This window comes from Lissotriton vulgaris, chromosome 1_2 (genome assembly GCF_964263255.1).
Source record: "Lissotriton vulgaris chromosome 1_2, aLisVul1.2, whole genome shotgun sequence".
NCBI lineage: Eukaryota > Metazoa > Chordata > Amphibia > Caudata > Salamandridae > Lissotriton > Lissotriton vulgaris.
The window spans coordinates 366301289-366314563 of NC_141686.1; positions in this window are offsets into that span (position 1 = coordinate 366301289).

The following is a 13275-nucleotide window of genomic DNA, read 5'->3' on the forward strand; positions in this document are numbered from 1 at the left end:
AGTCCCAAACAATAATTCGTACGGACTGAGACCTCTCAGAGAATTTCTTGGCAGATTATTAAGACTACGTTGGACACTTATTAAATGTTTGACCCACCCAGCTCCCGAACCTAATACCTTTGCCGTTATAGATTGCTTTATGTCACGGTTTTTTCTTTCCACAATTCCGTTTCCCTCAGGATGAAAGGGACAAGAGTACCGCAATGCAATGCCCATGCTGGTCATGGCCTCCTTATAAGCTCGAGAGCTAAAAGCAGGACCCTGGTCAGAATGTAGTATGCCAATTGCGTATGTGCCGATAAAGACTCGCAAATCCTTTATAACAGTTCTGGCGTCAGCCGATCGCTGGGGCCACATCCATATGAATCTCGTGCATGAATCTACTGCGACCATGATATATTTATAGTTACCATCCCTTTGTAAGGGACCACAGTGGTCCAGGTAAACACAGGCTAATGGTTTATCTGAGATTAGAAGGGGCGTCTGTGCTGGTCGTTTCACTGTTGATACCTTCATTCTTTGACATATTTCACATTCTAGAACATAGTTCCTAGTTTGTCTTCTCATTCTTGGCCACCAGTATCTCTGTTTTAATAATGATACTGTGGCTGAAACGCCAGCATGTACAGAAGCAAGCCCTTCGTGTGCCGCTATAATGAGTCCTAACCTATGTTCCATGTTTGGAATTGCCCTATCCCCCACTCCAGGGATTCAAGCAAATGGAACGTTATTCGCATCAGTTATGTATGAGTACTTTACTGGAAAGCCTTTCGGGAGTGTTTCTATCGCATCTTTTACCGTAGCGCAGACAGCCTGTAATATTTCGCTGTCTATTTTTGTTTTTGACCGGGTGATGGCAGCTACGGAAGCCGTTTGCACAGCTGCCTTCGCGGCCTCATCAGCCAATGAATTCCCTGCAACGTGAACGCCATCACGTTGATGACTCAGTGTATGTATCACGTGAGTCTTTTGTAGTTCTTTTTGTAAAAGAACTACTTGTTCCCAAAGCATTTTATGCTTGATTGTGCCACCTTTTGCATCTTTAAAACCGTTCTGAACCCAGATCTGCAAGTATTCATTGTAAGACTGAACGCAATAATATGAATCGCACACTATGAGTGTGGGGAATTCTCGATCGGTATTTTCAAGCGCCATCTTGAATGCTAGTAGTTCAGCTCGCTGAGCTGTACAATCTCCTAGAGATTGTGTTTTAGTTACCAGTGGTCTAAATTTCCCTTCGTGCCAGCGACCTTTAACAATCGCGCACGCAGCACTGTAAGCATGTTTACCCCCAACTGCGGGTTGTGCTGATCCGTCCGTATATATTATACAGCCGTAATGTTCTAGAGGCAGGATTTCGGTCGGCAGAGGACATTCAAATTCATATTGGAGAAATTCTTGTGTTTTTAAATTAGGATCAAATTCGTATACCACGTCTGTTGCAGCAAGGGAATTAGCCCACTGTATCCATCTCGGATGTAGTGCTTTAGCATTCGGAATGCTTGCCTTTGATACCGCCTCCAGGGCTGGTATTGGTGTCACGATGATTATTCGTTTACCTTGTGCTAGGGCTCTTTCTTTCGCTACAGCAGTCTGTACCGTGGTTAGAATTTTTTCCGTTGGGCTAAATTTCATTTCAGCTTTTGTGTACAAGTGTGATTTGTATGCTATTGGTACCGTTTCTCCCTCATTAGAGGTTAGGTATGTGAATCCGCATCTTCCTGGGATGACTCGAATCACAAGGTTGCGTGTGTTGTCGCGTGTTTGTAGTTTTGTTTTAACTAACATGTCTGTTTGTAAAGATCTCAAAATTTCTGTGTGTTTTTGAGTCCAATTGATTCTTTTAAAATCTGGTTTTATTAGATCATAGAGGGGTTTAACCCTCTCTGCATAATTTATAATGTAAGTTCTTCCGAAATTTAGGAAACCTAGAATTGATTGTAAGTTTTTTAGCGTTCTAGGTGCTTGGATTATAGCACATTTCTCGAGGAAATTGTCTGCCAGGCTTTTGCCTTCACTTGATAATTCATATCCTAAAAACAGGACAGTTAGATGGGCAATTCTTGACTTTTTGAAGTTGAATTTGTAACCCTCTGCTGCGAACCCAAGTATTATGGTGTTCACTCTTTTTAAGTGAGTATCCAAGTCATCATCTGTTAGATAAATGTCATCGACATAAGATAATGCCTCATCATCATATATTTGTAGTAACTCTGTTACTCTCGCTGAGAATAATCCTGGGCTGTTCTTGAACCCCTGTGACAAACGACCGAAATTTTTTTGCGAGCCGTTTATTGAGAACGCGGTCAAATATCTGCTTTCTGGTGCTATATTTTGACAAAAGAATCCATTAGAGATGTCTAATGTTGTTTTGTATGTTTTGCGCACTATGCTATTCATTAGTGCTGCACTGTGTGAGTTTTGTACTGCAAAGGTCTTGCAACATGAGTTCAAGTGTCTGTAGTCCAAAACAAGACGATATGAATCATCTGGTTTGGAGACAGGAAACAAAGGATTGTTCATTTGTGAGGTGCAAGTTTCAATCACCCCCTGGTATTCAAGTTGATCTAGGATCTCTTTTACCTGTTTTTTAGCTTCTTGCTTAATTGGGTACTGCCTCTGCGCAGTAGGTTGAGATTTTAACTGGATTTTGTGAGGAGGAGAGTCCTCATCCAATCCCACATGGTTTTTATATAATGCAGGAGCTTGGGCTACTGCCCACTTTTTTGCAAGTGTATATTTTTTATGAATTGGAATATGATTTGAGAAGGCAGGCATAATCATTTCTTCGCCATGAGGGCACTCCCTGACAAACTCCGGTGGCCAGTCTTTTTCAGCTAGAGGGTTGTCATAGCCCTTGGAGAGATTATCCCAAAATAGACCCCTTATTTTCCTAGTCTTATCTCCCTCTATACGCAATGTTATTTCATATATCTTATGAGGTTTGCTAACTCTGGTATCTACAGTTTCCACCTGAATGTATTCATTCGTGTCCACTGTCTCCAGATGATTCATCAGGATCTTGCGAGCTATGCTCACTTCTGCTGCGCTGTCTAGCATTGTCTGAGCCCATTCTCCGTTTTTCAGCTGTGTCCTCAGTATCTTCGGCATGTTTGATTACTTTAATACTGGCTACCTTCTTCTTTGGAAATTGTATTTTTTTACTTTGATGAGCAGGTTCTTTGTCTTTGGACTTGACGTGCTCTACCCTGTGTTCTGACCGTCCTCTTCTTTCCGATTTCTGCGAGGAAGTCTGAAAAGATCGAGAGGGACGTGTATCAATATCTTGATATCTATCAGGTTTCTTTAAATTATCCCTATTTCTAAGGTTGTACCTTTTCTCAGAGGGCTCCCTTTGGGGAGACTTGTGTCTTTGGTCCAGAGATCTTTCTCTCCGCCGAGGAGACCTTCCTCTTGACTGGAATCTTTTTTCTTTGGGAGTGGATTGTTTATTTCCATCCCAGCTCTTTTTTGGAGTGTTTAGATTATTTTTAATAAATACCTTTTCAGGATTTTCAATTAGTTGGGGTGTCACTGGTTTCCCACCCAAACTATCTCTTCCTAGTTCTTCATAGGATTTTTCTACGATTCTGGCAAGTTCAAATGGTTGTTCTGCTATATCTGTTTCTTTCAGTTTCTGGAGGAAAGTTATATCCTCAGTTGCCAATTGAACTAAGTCTCTATATGCCTGTGTTAATTCTTTTATTTTAACTAAGAGTTCTTCGCTTGACATTCTATTAATGTCAGCATGTGATGTGTAGCTGGCTGGAACCGGCCACTTTGCTCCTGGTCTACCTAGTGGACCGAGCCTGGTGATGTGATCATTATGTTTTAGGGCGCCATTAAACCAGAGCAGGTGCTCTTGGTATTTCAGTGGTATTTCCACCTCCTCGAAAGGAGTGTACTCATTCGGAGGTTCCTCTATTTTGTAATAGTGGAATTCCTTTGTTACAGCGTTTGCTGCTGGAAAGTTTATCCATGAATAGAATACCTCTGTCTGCCGATATTCGTGTGCCTCAATTACGAAAATGACTGTACCACCTCTTGGTGTCAGTCCATTTTCTATAAGTTTTAAAGTTATAGTTTTTCTTATGGTGACCGGGATGATGATTGCACCCGGTTCATTTTGCAGGAGACTATTGTCATCCGCTAGGAGTTGAGCTGCTACTCTAGCTGTCTCCCTTTCTACTTCACTGTCTGACATTTTACTGACAGGAAGTTTTTTTTTGTTTATTTGTAGATCAGGTTTCTACGGAAACAAAGATTAGATGCACAATATTTTGGAACAGTGTATCCTTCAACGTTGAATAAACCAAGAACCATACATAGGAGTCTCCTCCTACTAAGTTTGGCGGATTTAACCTTTCACCCACTCCAGACATCTTTGGAGTTTTATGGGAAAAAAGGGGTCTGTCTGAAAAAGCACGACTGAGTTACTCTAATGCCTTGCGTTAGATTTATCGCCTTACCAAACGTTGGGCGCCATGTAGTGTAGTTCCTATTATCCCAATAGGCTCTGCGCATTGGAATAATATCTTCAATAGTATAGAAGTAGGACTGAGGTTAACTAGGTCTTCTACTGACGATATTAGACTTAAAGTTATGTGTGCCAGCTAGCTCAGAGTTCACTAGAAACTTTCTCGAATAGGCAAGGAGGATTTTAACCTCCCTGGATAGACAAGAAGGGATTTAGTTTCTGACAACCATAGAACATGACAACTTTGCTCTCCCTAATCAAGAGTATATCTCTAGAGTCGTGTGAAAACACAAGACAGCTATTTTACTCAGTCAATACGTGCATTCTTAGTTTCACCAGATTGTAGAGAAAAGAAGAGACGGGCGTGTTCAATAAAAAGGTGTTATTTATTGATCAGTCTCTTTTCTCATACAAGAGAAATGAATCGCTACAATTGCAATACTTAAGGTTAAGTAAAGTGCATATAGTAAAAGCAGGATTATAAAATAATACTGTAAAAGCATTGATATGGTTTCTTAGCCATATGATACTTAAAATGGATAAAAGATATACATACATATATACATTGACTAATCGTTCTCAACTGGTGCTTCTAACTACGCCTACCCCGGTGTACCTGACCTAAGCCTAATACGTGGGCGGGAGTAAATAAGTAGCAGTTTAAGTTAAGTTTGTTTTGCCAAGGATCTGACTCAAGAATTCTCTGTAAGGGGTTAGTCAGTTCAGTACCTGGGATTTAGAAGGCTGGAGGGCTGGTATCTCAGTCTCAGAACTCGATATTTATTTATTTTATTCGATTTATATAGCGCGTTATAACCCGGGGGGTCTCTAAGCGCTTGTCAGGTAAGCACAGCAGAAGTTCCTAAAAAAGCCCTTCCAGGAATTATAGCCCAACCCAGGCCTTCTGGAAAAGAACAGTTTTCAGCTTCTTCCGGAAGGACAACAAATTAGATTCCTTTCGCAGATCCGCCGATAGATTATTCCAGACTGCTGGGAGAGTATTAGAGATGGCTCAACCACCCACTGTAGCCAATCTGAAGCGTGGTTGGGTGAGAAAAGTTGCTTCAGCAGATCTTAACAACCTACCCGGTTTGTATGGAGTCAGGCGGGTCTTAATATATCTTGGCGCCTTACCATAGAGCGATTTATGTGCAATACATAGCCCTTTAAAGAGCACCCTCTGCCTTACTGGCTGCCAGTGTAACTCGCGCATAAGTGGGGACGCATGCGAGCTCCTAGGTTTTTTATAAATGAGCCTAGCGGCATCATTCATCACCACTTGAAGCTTGTCCAAAAGTTTTTGGGGCAGTCCCAGATAAAGCGAATTGCCATAGTCCAGCCTTGATAGTATCATTGCGGACACCGCCCATCTCAAGGTGGAGAATGACAATAATGGCGCAATTTTTCTAAGTTGTCGGAGAAGGCCGACACAAGTTCCTACCACCGTGGTGACTTGCTTCCGCATGGATAGTTTATCATCCACATGGATGCCTAGGCTTTTTACCTCCACTGCAGGCTCCGGGGGCGGCCCAAGTTCCCTTGGCCAAAACCCGTCGTGCCATGGATTACCAGCGATGGTAATAGGTAAAACCTCCGTCTTATCCGGGTTGATTTTTAAGGAGTTCAACGACATCCAGTTAGCTGTATGCTTAAGGATATTTTGCAGACTTGCTGACGCCCCCGGAGCATTGTCCATTTGGATAATGATTTGGGTGTCGTCAGCGTAGTTATATACCTGACAATCCATTTGATTGAGGAGTGAAATCAAAGGTTGGAGATATATATTAAATAACAGGGGCGACAGGGCAGACCCCTGTGGCACTCCACAAGAGATTGGTGTTGCAGTGGAGTGCAATTCTCCCAGCTGTACTCTTTGCGTCCTCCCTTGTAGGAAAGATGCAAACCAGGCATGAGCTGTGCCCTGAATGTCGAAATCCCTCAACCGCGACAGAAGTTGTTTATGACACACGGTGTCAAACGCCGCGGAGAGGTCTAACAACACCAGGGCACCAGGTATCTTCTTATCTGCCCTATTCCTAACCTCATCCACGATAGACAGCATGACCAGTTCCGTGCTGTGATTTGCACGGAACCCCGATTGATTTGGTTCCAACAGACCATTCCTTTCCAGATGGTCAGAGAGATCGAACAAAACGTGCTGTTCTAGCACTTTAGCGAGGAAAGGGATCTGGGAGATAGGCCTGAAATTTTTCAGGCACTTCACATCTGCCCCAGTTTTTTTTAACAGAGGGATCAGCCGTGCTTCCTTGAAGGCTGTCGGGACCTTGCCTAATGCTAAGGATGAGTTCAGGAGAGTCAAGACCTCTTCTTCTATTCCTGGCATAGCCAGTTTGAATACTTCAGGAGGGCAGGGATCGGCCTGGGAGCCAGACTTAACTCGCCCCACAAGCAGGGACAGTTCATCCTTCGTAATTGAAGGTAGAGTGTCCAAAGGTCTGTCCACCAGCTTCTTGGCCGAGATGGTCTGTACGGGACAGACATGCATGGGAGTACAGGCAATTTCCGAGATGAGGTCTGTGATTTTGCTAGTGAAGAAGTCCTGAAACCTCTGACAGTCCTCTAAAGTGAACTCCGGCCTTTGTTCTTTTGTTTTCCTGAGTTCATTTAGGACTCGAAAGATTTCTTTTTGTGGATCTTTGGCTGTAGTGATCCTTTCCTCATAGAACTCCGCCTTCCTGGCTGTTATTGCCCGTTTATAGGTCGCTAGTTCTAGCATATAAAGACTTCTCGCCTTAGTGTCGTAGGCTCTGCGCCAAGCTCTCTCCACCTTGCGTAAAGCTCTCTTCTTCTCCCTTAGAGAGTCATTGTACCAAGGGGATCCCGGGCCTCTGTTCACTAAATTGACCCTTCGTGCTGGCGCCACATAGTCGGCCGCCCTTCGAAGTCTATCATCTAAGTTGCTACAAAGAGCATCCGGATTCTCATCCAGAGAGTTCTGGGATGGATTCTCTAAAAGGTGTGCTACCATATTGTCTCCATTGATGTTCTTCCATTTCCTCACCACCCTCTGGCCTTCTACAGGTTTCGTTTTTTGTAAGTTCATCAGGAGATCTCCCTTCACTAGGTGGTGATCCGACCAGACACAAGGCCGCGTAATCATCACTCCCTGTACCGGAAGTGACGTCCACACCAGATCAAGCGTGTGACCTTTCACATGTGTCGGCCCCTTTACTTGTTGGGTTAGACCTAGCGATGATAATGCCTCATCAATCTGGCTAGCCTGCCCTTCTCTTGGGGTAGTTTCCCAGTGATAATTAAAGTCTCCCAAGATGACCATATTATCGTACCTCGAGCGCAGATCTTGCACTCATTTCAGAAACAGGTCTGGAAACTCCGGCATGGCCCATGGAGGACGATACACTACCAGAACTGTCAGGCAATCTATCCCCAATCTCAGTTTAACACCCAGAACCTCCGCCCCTCCCAAATCTTCTGCCAAGATTGTTTCTCCTCGCATACGATCAGCAAAGAAAAGTGCCACCCCTCCGCCTCTCTTCTCTCCCGCTCTATTGCGATGTAGGACCGAAAAATTTGCTGGTAAGGCAGCCACAAGATCCGGTAGCGAGGAGTCCTCCAGCCACGTCTCCGTGATCTCCAACACATCAAATTCCCCGTCCTCCAGCAATGAGAACACCTCTCCATTGTGTTTTTGGAGGGAGCGGTGTTTAACAGCCCGTAATGCACGACCCCAGCTTTATGAGCATGAGGCCATCCAGACCCTTTCTCCTGGGCCCTCCCCAATCCTACCTGTCGGAGTAGGGCCGCGCTCCCCTCCTCAAGAGAAGTGCTAATCAGGTTAATTTCCAAAAGCTCACCTCTGTCATAGGTGATGCGCGAACCAGGGGTTCTGGCCCCGGGTCCCGTCTGGTCATGGATGGGCATAGATGGGCTCGCCTCCGGCGTGCCCACGGCGCGCCCGCTGCGCGTGTATGCTGCGCGCTTGCATGTGACAGGTTTAAATGGCCTCCTGTGAGCCTATCGCGTCACGCAGCAGCTAGCCTGCTAACAAAGATGTCTGCCGCAGCCGGCACTACCTCACCCAAGATGTCCTCCTCGCAGGCAGAAGCAGCTAAAGGGCCGCTGTAACAGCGGTGAGTGTCTCCGATTAGAGTGCAAGCAATGTCCTTGAAAGCCTTGTTACCCTCACATAGAGCGCGGCGGAATTATAACGGAATTAAAACGGCTGAAAAGGCGCGAAAAATTAAAAGAGGTCAATTAGAAAGTAAAAAGCGCGACCAGGTTGCGCAAATCAAACATTAAGCTACGTTTTAAAATAAGCAAGTTTTCCTTCAGAACTGCAGCGCTTACCTTTCAGCCTTTCCCAGTTACCCGCGAGGGCGGCTGGAAACGCCGGAGGCTGGATTTCTCGGCAGGAGAAAAGGCAGCGTCTCTCTCAGCGCGTCAAAATGGAGGGGCAGCGTCTGTGGGCTTTCTGCATCAGCTGGGTGTAATGGCTGCCCTTTTTGCTGGCTCTTTGGAGAGGGAGAATGATAGAGAGTGACTCCAGCCTATCACCCCCATAGCATAGGGATTAGGACTATAGACAGGGCCCCTGTCTTACATATATTAGGGCATTTTCGTGTCATTTTCCTTAAAGTAGGGCTTATGAATTTAAGTTAGGGGATAGATATATAAGTATTAGTCATGATTTGCTCATTTGCTAACATGCTGGGATATTTTCCATGGAGCTATGCATATTGTGGGCTCCGTAGGCCTTAAACGAGACAGACTCCATTTTGCTTTCTGCCCGGTAGCTCGAGAAGGCTTTCTAGGTCAAATGTAGTGTTTTAGTTTCAAGCTGTTGTTCGCTTGGAGAGAACCGGTTCAGGCTGACCCTTATCGAAGGAATGTATTTTTCTCCACACCGAAGACACAACTTCAGGCCGGCCGGCTGGGAACGTGTCCTTGGTACGGGGAGGTACAAGAATTTGGTGGGCGGCAGGTTACTGGCCGTAGCTTTCCATGAAGGAACGGGCTTTGATATTAGCGAAGGTGTTAGTCAGTTTGTCAGTTAGTCCGTAGGCGGCATCTAGCCGTTAGCATCTCTGCCATTACTTATCTCATGGCGGACAGTCGCCATCTTTGAAGTCCGAGAAAGATTTAAGACCGAAACTCTCTGAGAAAGACTGAACGAGAATTAGCGCGGAGCGCACTGATACAGAGAGAGAAAGAGACGGTAGCTAATAATCAGCAAGGTTCCGGTGTCCTGGAGGGAAGCAGAAGAGGTTGAGCCTAGCGGTGCAGACGTGTACTTGTGACGGCTGGGGCGTGACTGCAAGGCGAGCCAGGATACAGAGACGAGAAGGGAACCTAGATGACTGCCGAGCCCAAACTTCATATTAACCAGGTGATGTCCGACCAGCTCTAATAGAATGTGCACTCTAATCTTTACCTTTTCTTTGCAGAAGTTATGTTGCATAGTAATGTGATTCGTGTCTATTGTTAATAAATACCCTAATTCTTATGGAATTATCGTGTGCTTTGTGTTCATGTTTAATCTTGGTAAATATATCTCCTAGTTGGGAATTGTTTATGTGAACGGATGCAAATCAGGTAAATGGTGATCAAACAAAGAGGGAGTGAGTGGACCTTTGATGCCAAGAGCAGAAAGTACACTATATAATTTGGAACTATATTCAAAGTCATTATCGTAGTTTTATCCCGAGTAGGTAACTGAGGTATTATCCTGATGACTGTTCATAGGAATGTGGTCGTCGTTGATATACGGCGTTAGTGAGAACACTGGGGAGGATTACCAGTGCCTATACCCACAGGATTGTGGCTTGAATAAGTGAGAGCACTAGGAGGTCGAACTAGTGTGTAGTTTTGCAGGATTGCAAACAGTTTGGAAAAGGGAGCATTGGGTTCTGCAGGCCCGTGTGTAGACGCACCGGATTGTGTGTCATATCTGCCCTAGGGTAGAACGGTCTGGGTCAGGGTGGCCGCGAGACCAACTGATGTGAATAAGATATTGTAGAAAATCCATACATGTATATTGTCATTCCCCATCCTTAGGTGCGATCTGTATATATTTGTATATCTATCCATTGTGAATACGATCTGAGGAGGGAAGGTGAGTACGTTTTGGCTGGGTCATAGGGGCCCCTGGGGGCTGATCCCATCTAAGCAGAAAATCCAGCCATTACATCTGGCGTCACGAACTGTTTACGAAGCCTGTGTGCATTGTATTGTTTTAATTTTGTTAGTTTGCGCTCGGCTTGTACGTATAAAATTTTGTTTATAATTGTGTATATAACTTTGTTGTGTCATTATGTTTGCGAAAATATCATCGTCCGTTTTCAAGTTACCGATTCAGATTCCCGGCTGGGAATGTACCCCTTACGAGGCTTTGGCCCGTGAGTGGGCCGATTCTACTGGTTTGAGTGAAAATTGGTCTTCATGCTTGGAGCAGGCGGAGCCTGCCGATGTGGTATCGTGCTTGCAGAAAGCGCCAGTAGTGAAGGGTGATGAGCTTCCTATTCTAGGACGCAGAGGTTGGATTGTTCTTAATGCATACAGAATATTGCATGAGAGGTTTGTTCAGCTACAAAAGCAGTTTAAAGATATGGAAGGACAGTGTGTTGAGTTGCAAAATGCACATACTTTGTTGCGTTGTCAAAATAAATTGCTTGCCGACAAACTTGAAACATATCAGACCATTGCCGAAAGAGCTGCGGTCCGTATTGCACGATATAAGTATAAACATCGTCGTGGACGTGTATCTTCACGCAAAGTGCGTATGGTCGTAGCAAAAGCTGGAATGGATTGGAACCCCGATGAGTGGGACGGTAATATCTGGGATTCTCATACTTCTGACTCCTCGGCAGAGGATGGTGACAAGCGCGAGTCTTCTCGCTCCGGACGTGATTGTAAATCTGCTTCATGTGCTGATTTAGGTCCTGACTGTGACCGTGCTCGTTCTTCCCGTGCGGATGACGTAGCTTGCCCTGATTGTGCTGCTAAATCTAAGATGCGGGCTTCCTCGGAAGCTCTTCCTGCAGTTTCTGCTCACCCTATTTTTCGACGAAAATTACAACAGGCCCCTGGTAATCCGGGTGGTATAGCTCTTGATTGTATTGAGGATTTTACTCAGCAGGAGGTTAGTGACATTTTACAATGATTTCGACAACGGCCTGGTGAGGCCTTGCTTACCTGGATGGTGCGTCTTTATGAACTTGGCGCTGCCGGTATTATGCTCGATGCTGTCGATTGCTTACGATTTTGCTCTTTGAGTTCTGATTCTACGATTCAGGATCATTTTCGGAATTATAATGGTGCTGGTCAAATTTCTTTGCTCCAGCTTGCGTCTGACGGCTGTAATCATAAATATCCAACTGAATCTGATTGGCCTATTGATGAGAAACCGTGGTACACTTTGCGCGATGCGTCGCAACGTTTAAAAGAGGAAGTCATGAAAACGTCTATCTTTCTTAGTACTGCTGACAAGTTATTGGATGGTCTTTTAACATCTTCTGTGCGCAATCGCATTATCCGTTCTTCTCCTGTTGCTTACAAGCAGGTCATGATGACATTATTGATTAACCAAACTGGCAATCCTTTGTCTGTTGTGCTTGAGTCTGTTCGTCAGCTTGGTGAGCTGGGTGAATGGTTTAAACCTGAAAGACAATCTCGACCTGAAGGTCGTACTGGTGGGGACTATAAGTTCTCTAGACGCGACATGTTTCTTGCTCTCATTGCTGATGGTGTCAAAAGGGAGGACATTGATGGTGAGCCTAATAATCGCTTATGGGATATGTTTCGTAAGCGTGGTTTGGATCGAAAGGAGGGTGCCCGTCGTGTGCGAAAGAATGAGTATGATCGTGGTTCGGATGACAGTGGTGATGAGAGGCGACGTGTGAATTCTGATCGCCGTGATGATCGGCGCTATGAACGTGATGGATCCCCTCGTCGTAATGATGGGAGGGGGAGAGAGGATGATCGTGAGAGGGGAAGAGATGATTATGTTTCCAACAGACGAAAAGATGAAAGGAGTTATTCCCCTGACATGAGAAAGAGAGAGGATCGTAACAGACTCTCTGATCGTAACTCACAACTTTTTGAACATGATACTAATCCGTTTCGTACTGGAGACGGATATGAACAAGACATTCTAATACCAAAGAAAACTGAAAGCATTTACCCTGATTTGTCTTGGTTGACAGACCGCAGGAAAAATGACTAGGAAATAGGTTAAGCTCCGGTACGCAAGTGGGCTCACAGAGATTACAGACCCTATGTAGATATTGAGATTTTTTGGAAACATCGTAATATCCAAAGGGCCCGAGCATTAGTTGATACTGGGGCGGAGGCCACTTTAATTCATGGTAAGTCGAAAAAATTTCATGGACAGTCTTTCACGATTACTGGTTTGGGTGGTAAAGAGACACCCGCAGTTCAAACTGCACTCGAAATTAAAATTGGTAGGATTCCTCGTAGAGAATACTCTGTGTTGGTTGTGCCACTTTTGGAATACATTATTGGAATTGACATTTTGAACGGTATGACTTTGTATTTGGATGATGGTTGTTATCAATTTGGTACACAACAGTACATTTCGACCAGACCCGTACGGGTTGGCCGTTTACGCATGCCACCTATTAAAATACCTTTAGCGACGAAAGTAATTTCTCAAAAGCAATATCGCATCCCAGGTGGTCATGAAGAGATTACTGCTACAATTCAGGATTTGGTTAACGCGGTAGTCATTACTCCGGTCACATCTGCTTGGAATAATCCCGTTTGGCCCGTGCGCAAAAGTGATAATTCTTGGCGCATGA